The 26,298-nt window shown below is 35.0% G+C and overlaps 1 protein-coding gene across 3 annotated transcripts in view; it reads right to left on the reverse strand.

Annotated features, from left to right (window-relative positions):
* alpha-Man-IIb (alpha-Mannosidase class II b) overlaps positions 1 to 26,298 on the reverse strand; it is a 1,305,824-nt gene that overhangs the window by 770,214 nt on the left and 509,312 nt on the right. The gene's annotated exons all lie outside the window — the stretch shown is intronic.

Raw genomic sequence — 26,298 nt, forward strand, 5'->3', positions numbered from 1 at the left:
ACTATATTTTTCATTCATAGTGTGCGAAGGAGTGTGGCATGAAGTACATATTTTTCCATTTTTGGGTTCTTCAGGTCTCGAAACGCATCAAGTCACTCTATTTAACAGACCAGTCTCATGATCTTGTCAAAAAATAAAGTTGCCAGATTCTCAAATTTAAAAATAAGAAACACAGTTATGATTACTGTGTAGTAGAGACTAGACTACATCATTACAGATAATGGAATATGGTGGGAAAATATATTTCCTTTAAATAAAACCACAATAAATTTCATTACCTAAAAAACATCTCGTGACCAGAACATACTACAAAATGGAAATATAAAAATTGGAAATTTATTCTTTGAAGGGGTGGAAAGATTCAAATATCTTGAAGCAACAATAACATATATAAATGACACTCGGTAGGAAATTAAACGCAGAATAAATATGGGAAATGCCTGTTATTATTAGGTTGAGAAGCTTTTGTCAACCAGTCTGTTATCAAAAAAGCTGAAATTTAGAATTTATAAAATAGTTATATTACCGGTCGTTCTGGATGGTTGTGAAACTTGGACTCTCACTTTGAGAGAGGAACAGAGGCTAAGGGTGTTTGAGAATAAGGTGCTTAGGAAAATATTTGGGGCTAAGAGGGATGAAGCTATAGGAGAATGGAGAAAGTTACACAACGCAGAGCTGCACGCATTGTATTCTTCACATGATATAATTAAGAACATTAAATCCAGACTTTAAGATGGGCAGGGCATGTAGCAAATACGGATGAATCCAGAAATGCTTACAGAGTGTTAGTTGGGAGGCCGGAGGGTAAAAGATTTCTGGGGATGCCGAGACGTAGATGAGAGGATAATATTAAAATGGATTTAAGGGAGGTGGGACATGATGATAAAGACGGATTAATCTTGCACAGGATAGGGACCGATGATGGGCTTATGTGAGGGCGGCAATGAACCGGCGGGATTCCTTAAAAGTTATTTGTAAGTATTAATAATAATAATAATAATAATAATAATAATAATAATAATAATAATATTAATATAGGAAGTACCGCAAATGGGGACTTATTAGAAATTATTTACAAATTAAATTACACTAATTCGTAACATATTGTTCTCAAGGTAACAGTGACAAGATGGAAAGGCGCGTGCCTACCTTCTGCATAATATTATGTCTGTCTCGCTTGTAATTCATCAGTTGATTGATTATACGAATCTCTCTGGACGCGGTTAGATAGACACATCGCATCTACAGTAATAAAATTAATCCGACACAGGCGGATTGTAAGGAAAACTTTGGATATGCATTTGTCATGTCTATGTAACGTGATTACGTAATGAAATAAGTGAGATTATCGGTTTCCACGGAAATATCATTTCCTCGAACAGATGAAGGTCAGTCGGTATGGAAGTATTATGTTGTACTATACTTACTTCCGAATGGCTTTTAAGGAACCCGGAGGTTCACTGCCGTCCTCATATAAGCTCGCTATCGGTCCCTATCGTGAGCAATATTAATTCAGTCTCTACCATCATATCCCATCTCCCGCAAACCCATTTTTATATTATCTTCCAATCTACATTTCGGTCTTGCCAAAGATTTTTTTTTCCTCCAGCTTTCCAACTAACATTCTATATGCATTTCTGGGATCCATCGAAACATAGTCACCTTATTCAACGGAACTAATTGCACTGCACAATGTATGAAATTTAACAAATTAATCAACGAACTATAACTCAACGAAGCAGCTTCATAAACCTATTGATTTTCCATCTCAATAATTGGTTTTAGACTTTAATGTTCTTAAAATAAGATAAATTTATTATATTGTATTAATAAAATTCATACATAAAAATAAGTTTGAATTGCATTCTCATATTTATGAAAGAAAAGGTATGAATTCTTTAAGATTGTTTGAACCAAAATGCAACACTGCTACAGTATTTAATCATAGTAGTAATTTAGGTCCAAGAAAATATAACACATTTATATTTAAATATCCTAATCTTGTCAATTTTAATAGTTCTAGTATTGAACTTAAAAAGTTATGAATGGATTTTATAAATAATGAAAAATTGTAAGTTTTAAATTTATATATTCTCATTGTGTAGTAGACATAAAACAAATTGTATTATATACTTCTTAATTTAAATTCAGGAATCCGCCCCTGAGTACTAGTTCTACTCTTTCAGAGGTGAGTTAAAATTTTATCTGTTTATATTACATTTTATTTTACAATTATTAGCAAAATAAATACATAAATAAAAACTTAGTCAAATTTAATTATTCAACGAACTTAATTAACCAACCAAACTAAAATAACTAACCAATCTAACAAACTCAATTAACCGACCAGTCTAACCAATTCAATTAATCAACCAGTCTAACCAACTCAATTAACCAAAAATCCTACATTAACTAAACAATCAACAATCTTACGGACTCAATCGATCAACCAACTTAATCAACCCAATTATTAAAGAATCCACTTGACCAACTCAACCAAATTAGCCAACACCATTAAACAAACAAACCAATCAGTGAATCTAACCAAATCAGTCAGTCGATGTAACGAACTCAATTAACCAGCTTAACTTAAGGGGAGGCAGAGGTGAATATTTGAAAATCCACCAAATTTATCCGATTTGTTTGAAATTGATCATGGATAGTAAGTATATTATTAGTAATGGACATACCAAGATTCAACTTTCTAAGTATAATAGTTCTGTAAATATTAATAATTTTATAAAACTTTATATCGTTTGATATAAAATGCTCCATGTACCATATTGTAAGAAATTTTCTAAATTTAATTTTATTTATATGTTCAGAGAAGGTATATAAATAATGATAAGTATTAGTTTATTATGGGAATAATATAGTAATACAGTTATCTTGGTTTTAATTTCATACTTTTAAGGACACAAAATCAAATACTAACATCGGAATATGAAAATAAAGATAATAAAAATGGAAAAAACCAAAATTCCATTTTTTTTCTTCAGTTTTGTTCGAAAATTTCACCTCTGCCTCCCCTTAACCAGCCAATCACCCTAACCAACTTAACTAACAAGCTAATCAAAACAACTTAACACCCAACTTAACCCATCCACAGTAATCAATCAACCACCCAATCTAACCTAACCAAAATAACTAACCTAGAACCGTAATTAAGTAAACTAGCCTATCAATTTAACTAAACAAATCAGCCATTATAGACAACTTAACTAGAGAACCTAACTAATATAACAAAGCAGCAAAGCTGTCAAATTAACTAACCCAACCAACTTAATTAACCAGTCGATGTAATCAAGTAACCAGCCAAACACAACGGAAATCAACTATTCGTCTATTACAAGGGAGAGGCAATGATTATGTACAGTTGGAGTCAGCGATTTTGGCAGGTGACCTCGATGGCATGGCCAGTAGGCGAGCCAAATGTTGTTCTGTTTGGATTGCATGAATTAGTTGCGATATCGCTGTCTGACGTAGTTTATATGTCCACACCAGCAGCTCGTATCACCATTATTACAAAACACACCACAGTACACGTATAGTCCGATTCATAGGAGTGCCGTAATTGACTTTTGTTCATAATAATTTTACAATACGCTTCCCACATTTTCTAAATTAAAAGGAAGGAAAAAAAAAAAAAACATTGCATAACCAGAACCAAGAAATCATTGCAAATGTTTATTACTTCATGAAGCGACAGGCGAAAAAAGGTATGAATTGTGTCGAATTGTCATGAAGTACAGGGACATCACTTTATTTTTACTTGCATTTTTATTGTACCTGCGTTTCTGAATGTACTTGACTCTCACCCCTTTCACTAATGTTCTTGCTCCCGTCAGCCACACAAACTTACGGCCGCTCTTGCATTCGAAGTCTGCTAGCAGGGTAAAGAATATAGTGTTTTTCAGAAATATGGTTGCGTTTTCCATAGAAGGGAGAGCCTATATTATTGAAGCTTATTTCCAGGGGCAGGTATTTATGGAGATTAATTTTATCATTTGTGTTTTTCAATACTGGTGTCGCCGGAGATTGTTGGAGATTGATTTGTACTCTTGTTGGATATTAATGGAAATTTTGGAAAATACAACTATTTTGAAATTGAAGTATTAACTCAGTATGAATATTACTTTCCAAATAATTAATATTAAAGATTCATTGGATTCTGGTAAAGGTGCGGTATGGCCAATAGACAATATTTGTTGGATTGAGACTGTATTTAACACACATTCATAAAAAACGGGAAAAAAAACTTGTAGCCCTCAAATAATACTTTCAAATTATTAGTGAAATGTTGAATTCTCCGTCTTTTGAGTTCACTAATGTAATTAGAACACCTGGAATACCATGTAATGTAGCCTACTTGAATGTGCAACAAATCCAAATGAAAAAATGTCCGAAAAAAGAACTCAGAATATGAAATTCGCTATAAAACGACACAATAATAATAATTCACGAATGTGTTCATATTTCGCTATTAGAATTCTATTTCGCGATTTGTCGTGATTGTTTTATCCGCATATTATTAATCAGAATCACTTAATTCGTAAAGATTAGTAAAAATCTATTGTATATCTAGCCTATTAGGCCTATGTCGTGATTTTCACGATCTCCGTAAATACCCCCCCCCCCCGCTGCTTATTTCGCACAGGTACTGTGTGTAGCATGACTGAATAACTTTATCTGTGTGGACTGAGCAGAAGTGAAGATTAGAGTTACCGACAGTACGGTAATATGCTGAATGAAGTAGCCATTTATAATGAATAAAACCGCCTGAGGAGTTGAGTTTGTGGAAAAAAAATGTTACTACTCTACTATATTTTGATAAAATACCGTAAAAGTAATGATCAAACTGAAAATCCTAATATCGTATTTCCCTGTAACATAAATGGATACACTACTTTTCTCTCCTCCTATAACTAGTAAAATGATTTGTTTACATATTGTACTAGTAACACAACTCCTGTAATGGAACGGCGTAACAGTGTTTCCGAGTATAGCCATGTTAATGTTAAAAATGTTGGTAAAAATAAAGTGATGTCCCTGTACAAGAATGAGTTGCGGAAGCAACAGAAATCGACACGTTCAATAAATAGCCGAAAAAAGAGGTATGCTGAAATAAGAGATTAGATGAAGAGTCTAATTCACTTTTATAAAGAAGCCTTTGTTTTAAATTCAAGGGCAGCATGTCTTCTGGTTTAAAAAATAAATCAGTATGTTTTGATCATTACTACCTCCCATTTTACATCTCTTAATGTTCGTATTTCGTAAAACTCCGTCTTATCTTTTGACTAAGGATTAACAGAAATTTACACACAGAATTTAAGGTGATCAGTCAGTCAGTCTGTTGATTATAGAATACTTTTTTTATATACAGTATGTTATACAGTCTTTATACTTTATAGTAACGAGTAAAAAATTATGCAACGGCAACTGAAATTATCTCGGAAAATGTGTGCCGGGAACAGGTCCCTTTTCATACGTATGCACACACATAGACTTCTGCAGTCCTATAAAATTGGTTGTATGTGCCTTATATGATGATGGACGAGTGAAATGGAGAAAAATTCTCTCCGGCACCGGAATTTGAACCCGAGTTTTCAGCTCTACGTGCTGATGCTCTATCCACTAAGCCACGCCGGATTCCCATCCCGATGTCGGATCGAATCCTCTCAGTTTGAGTTCCACCTCTTGGGGTCCCTCTAGTGGCCTACCCTCATGCACTGCGTCATAGATGTATGACAGTGGCACAATGTCCATATATGTGCAGAGGTACACTCATTAAGAGTGACTAAGTGGCCGGGATCCGACGGAGTAAGCGCCGTCTTAAATCACCAAGTGATTATTTTTCGCTTATCATATCCGTTCCATTCATTCTTCATCATATGATGACGCATAATTTCTGCACGGAAATATATGTACTTCGGTACATCGTAATAATATATGTGTATTGTTTCTGGAGGTGACTGTCCATCCGAGTCCAATAGGGTAATCGCAAATGTATGTTTACTCTTATGTCTCACCCATTCCAGCTGCTATTTGCTTGCGACGAAGATAACCACCGACTTTGCAGCTATGAGTAACTCGCTCTGGAGTTCTGATTAACAAAATCCATCTGCCGAAATCTATGGCGTCCACAACCGGTTACGTTAATTTTGGTAAACAGTGTATATTCTAATGATTCAAACTGAACCACATGTCCAGCTTAGAAAGCGAGTCGCATTTCGTGAAGAGCCAGGAAGTGGCTATTTTTATAGATACATAACGCTTTACGATAAAGAGATATCTTCTGCCATTTATTTATAATTGTGTCATTAGAAGATAAGGATATCACAGAAGTTATCCTGGACCAAAACATCATCATCAAACAGAGAAACGACCTTTGATATCTAGCAGCCAGTCAGAAACATCGTTACTGTTAAGACGTTGTAGAGAACTGGAAGAACCTTCATTTCTTACTATAGTGAGGATCACGTAAGAGTAATTCCTAAAAGACTAATTTAGCCGTCTCTTCAGTGTTGCCAACTAATACTAGATATCACCAAAAGAGGATAAAATCACACAATGCCATGTACTATAATAATAATAATAATAATAATAATAATAATAATAATAATAATAATAATGTGTTCTTATAGATTTTTACCAAATTCCGATTATAACTATGAGATTAATTGCAAATAATTTAATTGCGGTAGTTTGTTTACCAGAAGTCAGGATCTTGATTATTTATTTTTTTTTGTAAAGTCATTAAGGGTGATATTGATTGTGAATCTTTCATAAGCAATATCAGTCTTCATATTCCTGCTAAGGGTTTAAGATTTCATAAAATGTTTTATAATAGGAATTCTAAATCTCTGTCTCCAGTCTGCAGATGTATTAAATATGCTAATTTGCCTGGATTGAACTTGGATCCATTTAATGTGTAGTATATCTTTTGAGTTTTTATGTCAGTTTTATTAATTTATGCCATTGTCAAGATATGTATTATAATATTCTTGCCAATTCATATCTTTACAATATTACTTATATTATTCCAGTCTTCATTTATTTGATTTCATTAATACATTTGTAATTCACTCTATTCAATTGTCATTATTTTTAATTATCTCACTGAACTAATTTTAATAATTATTATTTGTGCTATTTATTTTGTTGCATTTGGTCAATTGATTAATATAGACTAATATATTGATTGTATTTCATCTCACTGCCATTTCTATCATTCATTCTCATCATCATTTGTTGTTTTGTTTGTATCTTGTGCTAAACTGTAATTGGCCTTGTGCTGTTGTTTCGCACATTAATATTATAAATAAATAAAATAAATAAATAAATAAATAAATAATTATTATTATTATTATTATTATTATTATTATTATTATTATTATTATTAACAATAACGATGCCTTGCTTATTTACCACATCTCAACTTTATATTGGGGAGGTGTTTTCTAAAAGGTTCAATAATTTGTGAAGGAGTATATTTTTCTTCTGGATCTCTCGCACATTATCTTAGTAGTTTGTAGATTAGTGTATGATCTATGTAATATTAAAATGTATTTTGTCTGACAACATGAAATTGATTGCTTTGATTAAACAGTTTACAAATCACGAGACCTAACCTAAAAATGTATTTTGTTTAATCACGTGAAATGATTAGTATGAATTCCGAAAACGAATAACACTTTGAAATGTATGCTTTAGAATATTTACTCCATTATTGCCATAAAAGACTAAACACGAAAGAAATTAATTAAAATGTGAAATGGCATTTCTATCGATTACTCAAGGGCATGTATCACACGAAATATGTTATATTTATTTACACTTAGGCTACCTGACTCTAATCTTGAAATTGTAACCATAACACAAAGCAACACATACAATAACTATTATGTATTAATATTAATACTGTTATTAATTAATTATTAGTATGTTCAAATTTCACTAGCTTCCAATAATGGGCTCAGATATGTAGAACAATTTGAATTTTCAGAATTTTTGAACTACTGACAACTTGTGTCACTGCTACCAACATAAGTTATAAAATCACTACCTGCTGTAGTATTTCTCAATACCGAAAGTTGGCAAAATAAAATTCAATCTTCAAACTAGAAAACCACCATAATCCACTAGCATATGTAGTAATGGGGGAAAAATGGTTAGGTTCCACCCTTAGAGTATTAAGTAAGCTGACCCGGACTATACTCTAATCTTTCGCAATATTATCCTGAAATTATTTAAGACATACCGGTAACAATTAAGTTATAGAATTGTCTTGCTAAATTAAAAGACGCGCTAGCCATTACTCCACAGGTGTAGACAAGATCATGGGTTCAGTCCCCGTTTTATTTTAATATAAAATTATTTTCGACAACTGTAACGGACTTTTTTTTCTTGGTTATTTAACGACACTGTATTAACTACGAGGTTATTTAGCGTCGACGAAATCGATGATAGAGAGATAGACCGAACATTCGCCATAGATTACCTGACATTTGCCTTACGGTTGGGAAAAATCTCGGAAAAAACCTAACTAGATAATGAGAACCCAAGCGGGAATAAAACCCGCGACCGAGCACAACTCCCGATCGACAGGCAAGCGCCTTAGCCGTGGCTACAACGGATGTTTTAGTTACTTTTTTTTTCTTTATATGGAAAAATTATTTCCCACGTTCCGTGGGATTATATTTCGCTTGACCCCGCACACAGAACAGTATAAAAAATATATCGGAAGACCGATAATGAAAAAAAAATAGTTAATCACAAAAAAAAAGGAAAAAAAATATAAGAAACACTGGAGGACCTAATACTTCGTCCACCAGCCATCTGCTTCTACCGCTGCTCTGAACCAAGGAGGCAGGAATCGACGAGACTGCGGAATAAGGGTTCCCTATCCGTGGCGATGCCATGTGGACTACCTCTTTGGAGAACTGGGCATGCGCAGTGTGTTGTAAGCTAAAGTAGTACAATAAGGGAGCTCCAAATTTAATTTCAGTATCTGTAAACATGTATATGTACAAACTTAGAACTGGAAAATGAAATACACTGAAACAGAAAGAAGTTACTAATAATAATAATATTTTGAGGATTCATTTTTGTCAGAAGGAAAACGCCTTTTTCTCAGAAGGAATAATTCTGACTTAATGAGTTTTGCTTATAAACGACGATATAACGGAAATTTTGAAACGTTCTGTAGAATGATTTCTTTCGGGTGAGATCAATTTTATAAGTAGGGCCTAGGTATTTGAGATTTCAGTATTAAATTAATGTACAATTGTTCGTTAGCACAATTTCAATTAAGATTAATAAATTGATTTAAAACAAAATCATACGCTATATACTGCGCTTCTAGTTGGCTATCTTATAAACGTGAAAACTCCCTGAAATGTTATCAGGTAGAGTCGATTAAGGGACGAGATGGGTGTAAATTCTAATCGCTACAATTTTTGTAACTAGAGAGTTTATTTTTGCACACACGCTCCTTTCGGAATTAAAATACATGCTACAAAATTTCATTCATGGCACTTTAAGAGATTTTGGGTTATGCAATGAGTTTAAAAAATGTGGCATATATTCGAAACCTATCTTCTCGCACAAATTTTAAGTATAAAATACACAAATGTGTAAATAGTACCTCTGATATTATTCAGAAAAACCAAGAACCCATATTTTAAAAATGAGTCCTGAGATAAAAGAAAGAAAGATATAATTTCCAAGTTTTTTGTGCCAATAAGCGTATCAATTTTTATTTCAAGAATTTACTAAAGTGTAAAAAATCCGATATTTCATTTAATTAAGCGTACTTTATAAAGTACGAAGAAAAATTCAGCTTTGTAGTTTTAAAATTGAGGAACACTTTAAATTTAGAAAATTTAGAAATTTGCTAAAAGTAAAAATAGTATCCAAAAATTAATTTTTTTATATATTCTACAGTGAAGTATTTAAACAGTGCATTCTTTTAAATATGTCATTACTGACAGTTCCAAGTGTAGAAGAGTCCTGAAACTTTGGTGACACACAGATTAGGGCCTGCATACTTATTTTCTTCAGTGAAAAGAAAAAGTGATGTTGACCATAAATGCTCGAAATTTCACATTTATGTCTCATTAAAGCATTGAAGATTATATTTGTCGCTTCTAATAAAGCATTCATAAGAAAACATTCTATAGTGGTATTTGTAACACGTGCAATCGATTTACAGCACCGAATGTAACATTTGTAAACACCCTGTAGGAATATTTTTATAGCTGCAATCGATTTACAATAATACCGGAGGTTATATTTAGTTTGCACTCAATTAAGCGTTGGTACGGGAGTGAAACATACAACAAATAGTAGAGGGAAAGTGCAAACAATTGGTCTATACTATGGGTTCGAACCCACGACCGAAATTAAGGTTCTTTCAACAACAAAACATCGTTTAAAAGTGTAAACGGCCTGAATTGAGTCCTATGGCGGGACAATGCGCCGTGGCTGCCATAGTGACGCACTCAATTAAGGCCTAGAGTCACTGTTTACAATTCGCAATTGAGATAATTGTCAAGCTTGTATTAAAATGGCAACCGCCAACAAAAACATCGCGCTTACGTCAACAGCATGGAAGGAAACAACTGAGCGCTGGAATGCAATCCCGGCATCAATACCGCCGGCACTTCCGCGCTACAATATTGACCTGCAGGAGGCAACGCTGTCCCTGATGATTCAGCACCACGTCATGATGGTGGCGAACACCTCATAGTTCGTAAAGTAAGCCAACCACGAGAAAGTCTCTGCCGGATGAGACGAAGGGGCATAATGCTGTCAATGAATGTTGATATCATAAGATGTCATAAGGTCACACACGTGGGTACTCTTATCTCTATTGGCTAGCTCTCACAGCACAAACCATAACATTGATACAGACATATTGATACTACCCTAGTTACAAAATTAGATCACAGTTAATCTCCTGGTCTTTTAATCTCTTCATACAGGAAATAACATATGCAGGAGAGCGCATGGTTTTTAAACTGGCGTTATAACGGTAATATTATTTATCTACTTCGTTCCAATAGATGAGGCAATAGTAAGCACATTCCTTTCACGGTTGATCTCCTGGTTGGAGAACAGTAATGACTGATAGACTGCTATCAAGCAGTTTTACTAAGTCACGTGTATTATTCTACTAGACTAGACGGCATTTCGGAAGGCGGTTAGCTTCTATATGCGCCGTAGCATTTCTAGTATGTGACGTCATAAGCTTGTACAGTAGAACCAATCAGAATCAGTCTATAACAAGTACTTCCCGAGTTCGTTTGTTCACGTGCGAGTGTTTCAATACATTGAATAAGTAAAACTAACATTTACTGTGTGTATGTAAGGTAAATAAATGGAAAAAGAGACTGTAAAAAGACAAGTATTACACAAGCAGGCGCGGAAAGTAGTGTTTAATGTGTATAATTATTTTAAAAACGTTGACGAGCAGAACGCTGCTGGCCATCTTGATGCTGGCTGCAACGTTGTCAACGTGCAATAAACGACTGCAGAAGCATGTGGTGTGGGATTGAGAACCGCGCAAAGAATATTGTTAGTGAAGGAAACAGGGTTTGTTTGGTGTCACTCTTACAGTAATCAACGGCTAAGGTCATTATTGTCTTTTGATAACTTAAATTCAATCCTGCGCTATTTGTATTGCACGTGCTCGTGAAGTACGATGTGGCAATGTTGTACGCTGCCTTGCTCTCTCTATCTGTCTCGACGCAAACGCTAGCAGACAACCGCCTTCCGTATTGGCGTCGACTCTAATATCTGAATGCCAGTAGGAATATTATAGTAACCGTCAAGTATGCAGGTGGAAAGCGCCAGAAATACTATGCGCAGTCACATGAGTCGGTTAGAGTCATAACTCACATGCTCCAAAAAATGAAATTTTGAAATACCGTTATGTTCTCACGCGGTTATCTGCGTAGAACAGGATTCAGAGGTTATTTTTTTCAATTTCTTACATGATGCTTGTGTAAACGGGCGACAGACTTCCCGATTTCTGTCAAAATTCCCATGATCCACTGGATCTTGTAAGTTGTGTTCTATAGCGCTTCTCGACCAATCACCGATCAATATTTCCCTCCCTCTTCTCCACTTTTTGTTGTGTAGAATAGGGTTGTGGATGAGTATCTTGCATGTGCCTTGTTATTTTTATAAATATCAGCGAATTGTGGGGAGAATGGAATATTAATCATGTGTTAGTGAAATCCCTGATCACATACACAACAGATTGTTCAGCCTTATAGGCTTTTAATGGCAACAACTTTTATCAATTTAATTATGCTGCCATCTAGCTACTGCATAAAGAATCACATTATAACTCTCATTTGAATTGCATGGAGCAACTGTACTTCCATCTAGCGGTCGTTCCCAATCGACGGTGGCGATCCCAGTGGTTGTTGTTGTTTTTGTTGTTTGGTACATGGCTTAATGATACGGATTTGCAACAAGCATCACAGATTATTCACCATTAGGAAACGTCGGACATTTTTTTTTTATTTTAGTAGGTTATTTTACGACGCATTATCAACATCTTAGGTTATTTAGCGTCTGAATGAGATGAAGGTGAAAGTGCCGGTTAAATGAGTCCGGGGTCCAGCACCGAAAGTTACCCAGTATTTGCTCATACTGAGTCGAGGGAAAACCCCGGAAAAAACCTCAACCAGGTAACTTGCTCCGACCGGGAATCGAACCCGGGCCACCTGGTTTCGTGGCCAGACGTGCTAACCACTACTCCACAGGAGTGGACACGTCGGAGAATGTGTCATGTGTCTAAAATTACTGATTTTTGAAGTAGTGGTAAAATATGTTGCAGATGTGTAGCTGCTGGAGTAATGTCTTCGATATGATGACATTTCTTGAGAGTATTATTGGATATATAGTGACTCGGGTGGCCTTCCACTTCTCCTTGATTTCTATGGCTAATTCCATGTACCGGTACTTGTTGATTTTTTATACATACGTGTGTTATAGGTTGTGATGTAAGAGTACTGCTATGTCTGTTATTAAGACCTCATCTTTGTTCTTATTGAAAAGGAGTATGTCTGCCCTGTTGGCCTCAATCTTTCTATCGGTCCGGATTTCTCTGCCCCAATATATTTTAAAGTTTTCGTTATTAAAGACATCCTGTGATTCATATTTGTAGTAAGGAGCTGATTCGTTGTTAAGCTTAGTTTTGCTTGCTATCGCTTGCTATTTCTTGATGATTTTGGCTACATTGTTGTGCGAAAAATAAAGAAGTGTATATAATATTTGTGGACATAGAAAATACGTCTGACAAAGTGTATTGGAACAAATTGATGGACATCCTGAAGAAAATAATTGTGGATTGGAAAGACAGAAGGCTGTTCAGTAACCTATATATGAAACAACAAGTCAAAGTCAGGATAGGAGAAGAAATGTCTGAAGGAAGTAAAATAGGGAGAGGAGTACGACAAGGATGTCCTTTATCATCTACCCTGTTCAACATATACCTGGAGGATTTGGTGATGAACTGTTTTCAGAATATGGTAGGGGTAAAAGTAGGAGGAATTATAATAAAGTGCATACGATTTGCTGATGATCTGGCGTTGTTAGCAGAAGAGGAGACGATACTAAGGGATAAGGTACTGGAGCTAAATGACAGCTGTGAACAGTATGGGATGAAGATAAATGCAAACAAGACAAAGACCATGGTTGTCGCAAGAAAAATAAAGAAGGTAAACGTGCGAATTCTAAATGAGGCAGTAGAGCATGTGAACAGCTTCAAATACTTGGGATGTATTATAAGATGCATTAACATAAGCTGCCAGGAAGTCAAAAGGAGTATAGCAATTGCAAAGGAAACTTTTAATAGAAAAAGGGAGCATCATCTGCGGACCTCTGCAAAAAAAAAAAAAAAAAAAAAAAAAAAACTAGGGAAGTGACTAGTGAAGTGCTTTGAGTCGAGTGTGGCATTATATGGGACAGAAACATGGGCATTATGACGGAGTGAAAAGAAACGAATAGAACCATTTGAAATGTGGATATGGAGAAGAATGGAGCGTGTGGAGTGGACAGACAGAATAAGAAATGAAGCTGTGTTGAAAAGAATGGATGAAGAAAGAATGATGCTGAAACTGAGCAGAAAGAGAAAAAGAAATTGGTTGGGTTACTGGCTGAGAAGAAACTGCCTACTGAAGGATGCACTGGAAGGAATGGTGAACGGGAGAAGAGTTCGGGGCAGAAGAATATATCAGATGATAGATGAAATTAAGATATGTGGATCATATGCGAAGACTAAGAGAAAGGCAGAAAATGGGAAAGACTGGAGAATTCTGGGTTTGCAGCGAAAGACCTGCACATGGGCAGGACACTTATGTGTGTATGTATGTATGTATGTATCTATGTATGTATGTTGTGTCTTTTGAAGGTAGTCGATATTGGCTAGCATAGTACATCCACTTAGTCCTATTACAATGTTCTGTGATTTCTATGTATTTGCTACGTCGCCGATATTTAGTGCCTTCTATATTTTCTTTCGATATGTATATTCTGAGCATTTTGTAAAAACAACTTTGTCTTTGATAGCTAGCATGAACCGAACAGTTTCTTCGAATATCTTACCTTTCTTCAGTCAGAGATTTGAAGCGTATTATTATTATTATTATTATTATTATTATTATTATTATTATTATTATTATCATAGCAATAATTGTTCATATTTTTGCTGTGAAAGGAACTTAACGCAAAAAATAACAAGTAAAAAAATTACGTTCTATGGGTTAATGTTACCGAAGGCCAAAACAGGTATTTTATTAGCAAAGCGAAAGAAGAAAGCATTGCACACCAAGTAGGAAGTGGTATGAGCTTAGAAAATTACTAAAATAACCATGAAGACAGACTAAAGTAAAAACTACGACGTATTTCACAGCACATTTAGCTAAAGACTGTGCCTCTTTTGCACGAAACAGTCTCCGTGTAGGAAACGTATCTTGATAATCATTCAAGACCCAAATAAGGCTACAAGGACGGAACGCAATTCCGAAATCCAATCCTTCTGTTCTTACAAGTGAATTAGTGAAGTCAAATTGGGTTACAACATTTTCATCTCCACATGGACAACTTTATACCCATGAAGTGCAGCTGTACCCATTCCTGTCGGGAGGGGACGACAGATTGGAAAGTGCAAGCTGCTCACACCCCTCCGACCCTCTCTACCACTCCTTTCGCAGTCCTACCCCGAAATGGCTTTAACAAGTACAGTCACGTTCCCGGCTAATAGGAATTATCCCTTGCAGCCGATTCTGATGGATAGCTTCGGTCTTACGGCAAAAGAGGGTGAGAGGGGCTAAATCTCTACGCACAGAATGGTTGTTAGGGGGTTGAAGGTGAGGAGGGGTGGGCTTTACACATGTTGATCTTGGCTAATACTTCATCTTTGTAATTTCTGACACTATCAGCGATGGATTAGAACTTTTAAGTGTGTTTACACACTTATAGAACCCACAATCTCCCTCCCCTATCTTGCTCGTTATAAAACGAGAACTCGGGGTGTAATTTGTTAACTTTATAAATATTCATGACTATAAAAACTACTACACTTTCCCTCCCATAAGGGTTGAAGGAGATCATCAAGTCACAATCTTAAAAACAAAGAGATAACTATTCAAGCGTAATGAAGACGACGGACTTTTTCATTGCTAATTTCCTACATTTTTGAGTACTACAATTCATTTATCATGCTAGAATAGTACTAGTGGCTTGTGCAGCAAATGCTGCTGCAAACTAAGTTCGTTAGACGTTCAAATAAAAATGTTTCAGATTTATTTTCAATTAAGAATACTTGTCTTTTTGATAGTTATTTGCTTCCATAATAATGAAACATACTGAATGGATTTTTTTAGGCCAAATACTTTTTCTTGAACCTAACCAAACCTTCAGTTTTGAGTTTCAACGCGAAAACGCAAGTATCAATGTCAGGACGATAGCAGTAGCAGTAGCTATTTCAGGTCATTGTGGATTGTAGGCAAAAGTTAAAAAAAATGTCAGGTTTGCTAAGCTTTCGAACAATAGCATTTTCGTATAGCTGTTGTACGTAGAACTTGAAATGTTGCATGTAGAACCTGAGATGTAAGAGCGTAAAATCATTTTATCCTACTAAGAGATCTTGCTGAAATGATCTGGAGACTACAAAATTTTGTAGGACTCTTATTTTATCAGTAAGTACCTAATACCTTTTGATCTTTCCTTAGGAACTGTAATTTTTGCGCTCTCTCGAGCCAGTACTGAAGACAATGACACATATCAATATCTACACTACACTGTCATTAAGTATATGAAAAAGACCCAACCCCACTGGGTTAATAAGTATAAAAATATTTGATTTTTAATAACAATATTATTATCTTACTTAAGTTTTGTAGTTTTATATATAGCAGCCACTCAGTAAATTATAGAAATGAAGATCTAAATTAAGATATTCTCTACATTTACTTACATAACCTCAAAACGTTTCACTTTCATGTCATCAATATAGCATCAATATTATGTACAATTAATGAAAAATAGATGATTCAAGATAAAAGAACTATAATAATATTTAATTTTTAATGGTAATAATGTCATCAAACCACCTCAAGTTTCGTAGATCTGAATATCCAACACAGCTGTACTCAGAAAATTATACACTGCAGAATCAGTTTTTAATAACAAATTGAATTGAGCTCGAAATATGTCGGCAATCCTTCAGGTCATGGCCTTCGTGTAATAGCCTATTGTTTATTGTAGTGTGTGTTTTGTTCTGAAATTCAATCAAGTCGGCCGTGATTCAATAAAATTAGTTCTCAAAACTGACAACAGATGGATTTTGGAAAATAGGAAAATTATGTAGGAAAATTGACATTTCACTGAAAACTACTATTTTTCCGAAAAACATTGGATGCCAGGCATGAATGAGGGGTCACTCATTAAAATCCGTTCAGCCGTTTTCCCGTAATTTCCATTACCAATTCAAATTATATATATATATATATATATATATAATGCAACTATCATTTAATGATAGTTATTAATACACGAGTGCGAAGTAATTTATGACGCGAGACTTGATGATCGTCGTAAAACAGTCATTATAAGATAGTTGCATACACAGTTTTATCTACGACCAGTTACGCAAGTAGTAGATAAAAACTATACATTTATTTAGAAACGTTGGATTTTAGTGACGCTGACAACATGGCACTATCAACATCGACTCAAACAGTGGGAAATAAAATACTGGTTTTATCTTTGATAACTCTAAATACTTGAATATTCCTACCTTACAGAAACTTTTTTATGTATTAGTTCGTTCAAAATTAGAATACTGTTCCATAATTTAGAATCCAACGACAATTCAACATATAAATTTGCTTGAATAACTTCAAAATAAATTTATAAAATACCTGTATTTTAGAAGTGAAGACGAAGTGAAGAGAAACGACTGGAAGCATTTGAAATGTGGATATGCAGAAGAATGGACCGTGTGAAATGAACAGACAGAATAAGAAATGAAGCTGTGTTAGAGAGTGGGTGAAGAAAGAGTGATGCCGAAACTGATCAGGAAGGCAAAAAGAAATTGGCTAGACCACTGAGTAAGAAAAAAGTGCCTACTGAAGGTTGCACTGGAAGGAATGGTGAACGGAAGAAAAGTTTGGGGCAGAAGAAGATATCAGATTATAGACGACATTAAGATATATGGATCGTATGCCGAGACTAAGGCGGAAAATAGGAGAGGTTGAAGAATGCTGGATTTGCAGTGAAATACCTGCCTATTATTAATTATTATTATTATTATTATTATTATTATTATTATTATTATTATTACTTACCCTATCCTGAGCAAGACTAATCCAGTCTCTATCATCATATCCCAGGTTTAATAGAAATGAATTTATTTTGTCATGAGACGACATACATTTTACAGATTCTCAATCTTGCCATCAAATCCATTTTAATATTATCCTCCCATCTACGTCTCGGCCTCCTCAAAAGGTCTTTTTCCCTCCGGCCTCCCAACTAACACTCTATAAGCATTCCTGGATTCGCCCATACGTGCTACATGCCCTGCCCAACTCAAACGTCTGGATTTAATGTTCCTAATTATGTCAAGTGAAGAATACAATGCGTGCAGTTCTGCGTTGTGTAGCCTTCTCCATTCTCCTGTACCTTCATCCCTCTTAGCTCCAAATTGTAAATTGAACTAATTTGATTGTATATGTTTGTGTAATTTGGCTGATGAATTGTATATGTTCTTAAAATGATTACTAGTCTGTGTAGCTCTACTGATGAATTGTATATAGACCTACTGTAAATTGAATGGTAATATGTATAGCTCAAATGATGAATTGTTTATGATTATAAATTGAATTAATCTACTTGATATTAATTGCACAAATTTGTATAGCTTAATGAAAGTATGCTACTTTGTATTGTATATATTTGTATAGTTTTGGCCGATGAATTGTATATGCTTTAAATTGAATAGTAATCTATATAGGTCTACTGATAAATTGTTTGTGTTTGTAATTTGAAATAGTTTGCATGATATGTATTATCAATTTCTGTATATCACAACTGGTTGAATTGTTTATGCCTTAAATTTAATTAACTTGTTTTGTATTATACATATAGCTCAACTTATGAATGATCGTTTGCGTTTGTAAATTTAATAATCTGGTTGGCTATGTATTGTATACTTTTAGTAGAGCCATCGATGTAGCTCAGTCGGCAGACTCGCTGGGCTGCTGATCCGGAGCTGCGTTCGGGCTTGGGTTGGATCCCCCTTTGGTCTTTGGTTTCTTCTGAGGTTTTCCCCAGCCGTGGGACTGAAGCCGGATGGTCTATGGCGAGTCCTTGGCATCAACCCCTTTGATTTGATTACCCCCCTTTCATTTGATTACCTGGTTGGGTTTTTCCGAGGTTTCCCCCACCAAAAGGCAAATGCCGGGTAATATTTTGGCGAATCCTCGGACCTCATCTCATCTCACTACATCTCGCCAAAATGTATAAAAAAAGAGAAAAAAAAGTAAAAAATTGCACAAAATTGTAAAAATTGTAGAAAATTACTAAATTGTAAAACTATAAAAATTTGTAAAAATTGTAATTGTAATATTGTAAAATATTGACTTGTTCCACATCTTAAAGCTTCATTGCTCATATAAGATCTATGGAATAAAATAAATGAATGAATGAATGAAATATTTTTCTAAGAACCTTATTCCCAAACACCCTTAATCTATTATTATTATTATTATTATTATTATTATTATTATTATTATTACAGGTATATTTTTGTATAAAAACAAGTGTTTTCGTAAATAGCAGTCAAATCGCAATTTCAATGCAACAGTAAATGTAGCTTGTAAATCCCTAAAAGCAAAATTAATGTAGGTATAATCATCCTTACACGTACTATACCTGTTGGTCTGTTATGGTCTCCTGCCAGAGTTTTGAACCCCCCTCCCCCAAATATCTCTTATCCCTTCGTTGGTAATTCAGCACTTGTGAAGGTGAACGTGCTCTGTGATACAATTCTAAAATGTTGGTAGGCTTATAGAACCACATTATGGTGAACGTAATTCTCCATGTAACCTCCCGGCTCCACTACAGATCCTATTCAGAGACGAAAAAGAGACGATATGACAGCTAAAGCTATATATATCAGAAAGGGTGCAATGAAAGTGGCGTGGAAAACCGAATTGCTCACATAAAACCACTCCAATAACTGTTTTTTTTTTTTAAGGAAGAGTCTTATAGAATTAATAGAGTCGAATTTCTATCGTGTTTGTAGCGATCCGGCAACTAGCTCACTCAAATACTGCCAGGTCTTGGTTGTGTATCTTTAACTATTGGCCATGTCCGCTGCATTCATTTATGTGTATACCTGATGCAATTAGTTAATTGGGTAGGTTCAAATTCTTAAATTATTCTTAATAATAATTATTATTATTATTTACTCTAAACACAACTTACAAAGAGCAATACACACACTATACAAGATAGCAAAAAATTATAATTTGGAAATCTCTATAAATAAAACCAGAATCATGGCCTTCCAAGGAAAGAGTCATGTAAGATCCAAAATTGCAATCAATAATAATTGTATAGAACAAGTCATCACATTCAACTATCTTGGCTCCAATCTTTCTTATATAAACTCCAGGGACGTAGATATTAAACTTGCCAAATTTCAGCAATTGTTAAGGACAATCAAATCAGCTCTATTAAAGAAAGTTCGACCAGAAACAATTTTGAAATTCTATAAAGTTATGGCAGTCCCGGCATTATTATATGGATCAGAGACATGATCATTAACGAAAGGACAACTTCGAAGAATAGAAGCTGCTGAAATGAGATTGCTAAGACCTCTTGCAGGATTCACTCTTTACGACCATAAAAGGAACGCTGACATTCGAACAGAATTGGATATCACCGCCATTACGGATAATATAGAATCTTACCGCAACAACTGGTATGAACATGTATTAAGAATGCCCAACAATAGGTTACCCAAGAGACTATCGGACTATACACCTCATGGAAAACGAGACATCGGAAGACCAAGGAAGAGATGGAAAGATCAACTTTCTGCTGGAAGCGGAACAGGCCAGGAGGCCTAATCCAAGACTGTTATTGATGATGATTATTATTTACTTACTTACAAATGACTTTTAAGGAACCCAGAAGTTCATTGCCGTCCTCAAATAGGCCCGCCATCGGTCCCTATCCTGAGCAAGATTAATCCAGTCTCTACAATCATATCCCACCTCCCTCAAATCCATTTTATTGTTATCCTCCCATCTACGTCTCGGACTCCCTAAAGGTATTTTTTCGCTCCGGCCTCCAAACTAACACTCTATATGCATTTCTGGATTCGCCCTTCTCAAACGTCTGGATTTAATGTTCCTAATTATGTTACGCGAAGAATACAAGGCGTGCAATTCTGCGTTATGTAACTTTCTCCATTCTCCTGTAACTTCACCCCTATTAGCCGCAAATATCTTCTCTGACCATCTTATTCTCAGATATCCTTAACTTCTGTTCCTCTCTCAAAGTGAGAGTCCAAGTTTCACAACCATGCGGAACAACAGGTAATATATTTTATAATGCTAACATTCATTTTTTTTGAAAGCAGACTGGATGACAAAAGCTTCTCAACCGAATAATAGCAAGCATTTGCCATATTTATTCTGCGTTTAATTTTCTCTCTAATGTCATTTATATTTATCACTGTTGCTCCAAGGTAACAGAATATTTCCACCACTTCAAAGGATATAATAGTAGTAGTAGTAGTAGTAGTAGTAGTAGTAGTAGTAGTAGTAGTAGTAGTAGTAGTAGTAGTAGTAGTAGTAGTAGTAGTAGTAGTAGTAATAATAATAATAATAATAATAATAATAATAATAATGTAATATAATAATAATATTATTATTATTATTATTATTATTATTATTATTATCTCACTAAACATACGTACATGGATTTGGACCAATTTCTATCTTAATTGTCTAACAGCCAGGGCGCCGTTAGCGGGAAGAATGAGGGGGCCTTTCCCCCAAATATGTGGAGTAATTGTATTATTATTATTATTATTATTATTATTATTATTATTATTATTATTATTATTATTAATTTGCTGATATTATACTTCATAACATATTATGTTTTATTATTCAATCAACAGTACAGTTATAAATAAATAATGCCTTTAAGCATTACATAGGCCGCGTCTAAAGTTCTTTCTTTCTTCTTTTTCTCCCCCCCACCTCTCTCTCTCTCTCTCTCTCTCTGGTTCCTAGTGCCGCACCCCCCCCCCCTAACGACGCCAATGTAAAAGTCGTTTCAAAGGTCTTTGTTGTTATGCTATTCTTCTAGGTCGATAATATTTCGCTATTTTTCGCATTCTCGTAGAATCAGTAGAACAGATATTATCAATAGTCTAATATTCTTGTATTTCTGAATTTTAACTAAAACGGGGGTGACTTTTAGCTGTTTTATAATTAATTAATTCCTCTTATAAATTTGAAGAAGTGTATGATGCATTTATTGTAACAAATTTCATTTCAGATGCCCTAATCCTTGGTTTAGCATTGCTGTAAGTGTCCAGATTTCGCTGCCAGTACTGGAAGGACCGAAGTGTTATGAACTTGTAGTGTTTCGAGATTTTTTCTGTTTAAATACGTTATTAATAATTCCTGTTGGTCTTAAAAAGATTAATATTTTCTTAAGTATGGCTTTTCGATTTTCATAGGACAGTAAGCATACTAATTAGATAATTAAACGATTTGGTTCATTTAATAAATTTACTTATTATTATTATTATTATTATTATTATTATTATTATTATTATTATTATTATTATTTCATTTTTTATTGAATCTTGTTCCATAAGAGCCATTGCTTTTTACTCCTCAGATGACATTTTCATCCCATATTTTTCTACAAGTCTTTCAATTTGTGTATTGCTAATTAGCGTAAATTTAATTGTTTTAGTTATTCCATGTAACTACTGGACAATTGTTTTTGTCATGATTCCGACTTTTTTAATGTCAATGATTTATTGTTCCAATTTTTTCAATTATTATATCCAAAAAGTGTTGACGTAAGTTACTTCTTTCTTAATTTGAGCCAGTTTGTTTAAGTCTAATACTAACAACATCCTACAAGCCTAAATAAGGAATAGAAGTGGGGTATTATTATTATTATTATTATTATTATTATCATTATTATTATTATATGATCATAATCATCAAAATCTGTTGGTGGGAAACGATTGGTCGTACGCCGACGTAGGCACGCTCCCCTAAGCAGACCGGTCCCACTTCACCCCTACTGCCCATCTTCCTCGGGACAGGCGCTTCGCACTATCATTAAGCCGACGAAACATTACTATCTTGGACTGGTCTGCATAGGAAGTCCGTGTATTTGGGTAGGCGTGGTGTACATCACGATAGAGAAAGCATGGTTTGCTATGTTACGAAGTTTAAATCTTCTAGTCCTTATCTAATAATACCTAAAGAAGACAAGTAGTCCTATTAAACCGTGTGTCAAGCATATTACACGTAGAAGTTACCGTTCCAGTTGTCATCAAGAGATGCTACAGTATGCTTAAATTTGTTTCGTCTTCTTTAAAGGCTTCTGTGACTGGACGTAATGTGTACTGATTCCCACACCACAGCTAATATCTGATATCAGAAGCAATAGGCCTGTTATGTTATAGTTCATATAGGGCTAAATCCGGGTTCTAATTGTTTCTGATAATCCTATTTTAGAAAAAGTAAATGTATACTACAGTAAGTTAAGGTTTATATTTCAAATCTTAAATTACACTCTGCGATATGCCGTAACGACCCTGCTTCATATAAGTCTAGGGTAAAGATCGCCAAGACTTGTCTCAGGGTATACCTTCACAAATTAAAGACCTAGTAGACCTATAGTATAAACTGGAGTGTACTACAGAGCGATTCAAAGATCGTGAACATTAAAATTATAGTATCTATATTGTGTAGTGTAGTTGGAAAGTGGTATCGGCTACCGCTAGATAGTATCATGGCTAGACAGCAACAAACCTAGACGTCATTGTGATGTGTATGTATACACTGACGCTTGCAGCAGTCCTTTGTTTATTGCTTGGCAAACATGTCGTTTTCCCAAGAGCAGCCGTGACGAGAACGTGACTCGCGAGACATTGTGGCTCGCAGTGATAGCTGTGCATTTCGCTTACTTCTAACCTACGCCAACCCCCACCCTCTCACTCACTGGAGTCAAACTCCGTTCCATTTGTATTTGTCTCTGACCTGCGAGTGGCATATGTCTCTCTCGAAACCATGTACCAAAGTTCCAAGTAGAATGGGAGGACGTTTTTTTTTTTTTTTTTTTTTTTTTTTGCTGTCAATACTATGATGAGAATATTAAATGTATGATTTGTTCACAAGTATTACGAGGAAAACGGTTGTATAACGTAAAACGGCATTATACTACATGTTACTGATGAAACATTAAAAAGTTAAGTGTTATTGTTGTCATCATCATCATCATCATCATCATCTCTGTACGTCGACCCTTTTTCAGCAGATGTACGAATAATGCGGTTAGCTCTTCAATTTGAACTCAGTGATTTACTATGTGATGTCAAATGAAAGCTAGATGTAAGGACTCTACAAATGTTGAACTTTCAAATCTTTGCCAAAAAATAAATATCCGAAGCTTCGTTCTTTCGCTTGCTCTGTTGAAGCCATGTTCGCTACAACTTACGTTTGTGAAAAATTATTTTCAACAATGAAAATAGTAAAAACCTAATTTAGATCACGACTGACAGACAAATACCTTCGAGATCAACTACGACTAGCAGTAAGTGACATAATTCCTGATTTTGAAACTTTGTCGCAGAGGCATTCTGTCTGATGACAGTTAATTTTAGGTTGTGATATTGTTCATTTCTTTCTTCGTTACACGTACTAAACATTACTTTGTAGCCTTGTACTGTATAAAATTATATTTAAGTGCTTGAAGTAAGGAAAATGAAAATCCGTTAATAAGTCAGACAGTTGCTTCACTTCCCCTTCGGGTGTCCGCCTCCCTTCATAGGTGCTATGCACGTTGCAAGTTACTTCCTGGCAGCAGCTCATGTTACTGTTTACAGCAGCGGTCGTCAGCACAGAGCACTCTGGGGCTAGCGTCTCTGACCCGCGGATAACACAGTGCACCATGGTGCACTCGTAACTGCTAGCGGGTATGCTCTCTACCTCTTCCTGCTGCACGACGGGGCTGACGACCACTGGTATTACCAAGTACTTGATGCTGTCCACTTGCTCTACTGCCTCATTTAATATTTGCATGTTTACCTTCTTTATATTTCTTCATGGTCTTCGTCTTATTTGAGTTTAACTTCATTTCATACTGGACACAGTTGTCATTTAGCTCCAGTAGCATGTCCCTTAGTATCGTCTCCTCTTCTGCTAACAACGCCATATCAGCAAATTTTTATGCACTTTATTTTTCTACTAGCTTATTTGACGTTGATGGAATTGGTGATAGCGAGAAGGTATATGACGAGATGAGACCGATGATTCGGTATGTTTTTACCTAATATTCGCCTTACTGTTGAGAAAAATCTCGGAAGAAAACCAAATCAGGTCCTCGACTCAAGAGCGTACTTCCGGATCAGCAGGCTAACGTGACATGTCCAAATTTAGTCCCAGCTCATAACAAATTTTTCACTATGGTGCACTCAAAGTTTATCGTACGTTTCTATCACTTTAATATTGCAGAACTGAGCTATACTGGTGGCTCCTTGGAAATTACAGCACACTAAAAATGGAGGAATAAGTATTATTGCAGAACTGTTATGCTGCATAATAAGAAAATTCGGGCGCGCTTCCGTACAGGTGTAGTGGCATTTCCTCTAAGGTTAGAGCGCAGTTTAGGTGTGTTTCTATAATTCATAAGCCTTTACTGTGTGCAAATTTAAATTGGAACTGTTTCTCTGTTGTGACCCCCAAACTATTGTTAATATTATTCAGGACAGAACTGGAAAATCTTGTGTATAATAATAATAATAATAATAATAATAATAATAGTCCATTGATAATATTTTCTAATCCTCTGATTGAGGTTCTGGCTGATATTTACTATACATCTGTTATAAGGCAGTACATCTCACTTGACGATGTGTGTCAGAGGAAGAACATTTTTTGTATGCATCTGAAGTCTGACTAGTGTAATATGTAGCTAGTCGGCGATGTATGCAATGGAGGGGGAGAGGAACTGGCCACCCATCACATTATCAACTGGCCTAGTTACCTCATAAGTGGTGCCTTGTTGGTATCACTTGTGAGGTTCAGAACCTGTCTTCAGACAGTTGACTAAAGAACAACAACATAACAATGTGTTCTACATGAGACGCTATGAAAAAGCTTCATATAAAGTTACCCTTCATTAAAAATTACATAACAGAAATCTGTGAGTCAGTAATGATCGAGACCTATAATAAAATAAAATAAAATAAAATAAAATACCTAAACCTAGTTTGAGAAGTGGAGATTCTATGTTGTAATGCTTCTATAATCATTGCGAAACTATTGTCATATTTACCGGCATAGAATCGAAGATGATTTAGTAGTAGTAGTAGTAATAATAATAATAATAATAATAATAATAATAATAATAATAATAATAATAATAATAAATTAGCAATCTCTGCCACATGTGTTATTTCAAAGACGCTTGACATAAAACAAAAAAATTCTCAACTGAAAATGTCTCAGA

This window comes from Periplaneta americana, chromosome 9 (assembly GCF_040183065.1).
Source record: "Periplaneta americana isolate PAMFEO1 chromosome 9, P.americana_PAMFEO1_priV1, whole genome shotgun sequence".
Lineage (NCBI taxonomy): Eukaryota > Metazoa > Arthropoda > Insecta > Blattodea > Blattidae > Periplaneta > Periplaneta americana.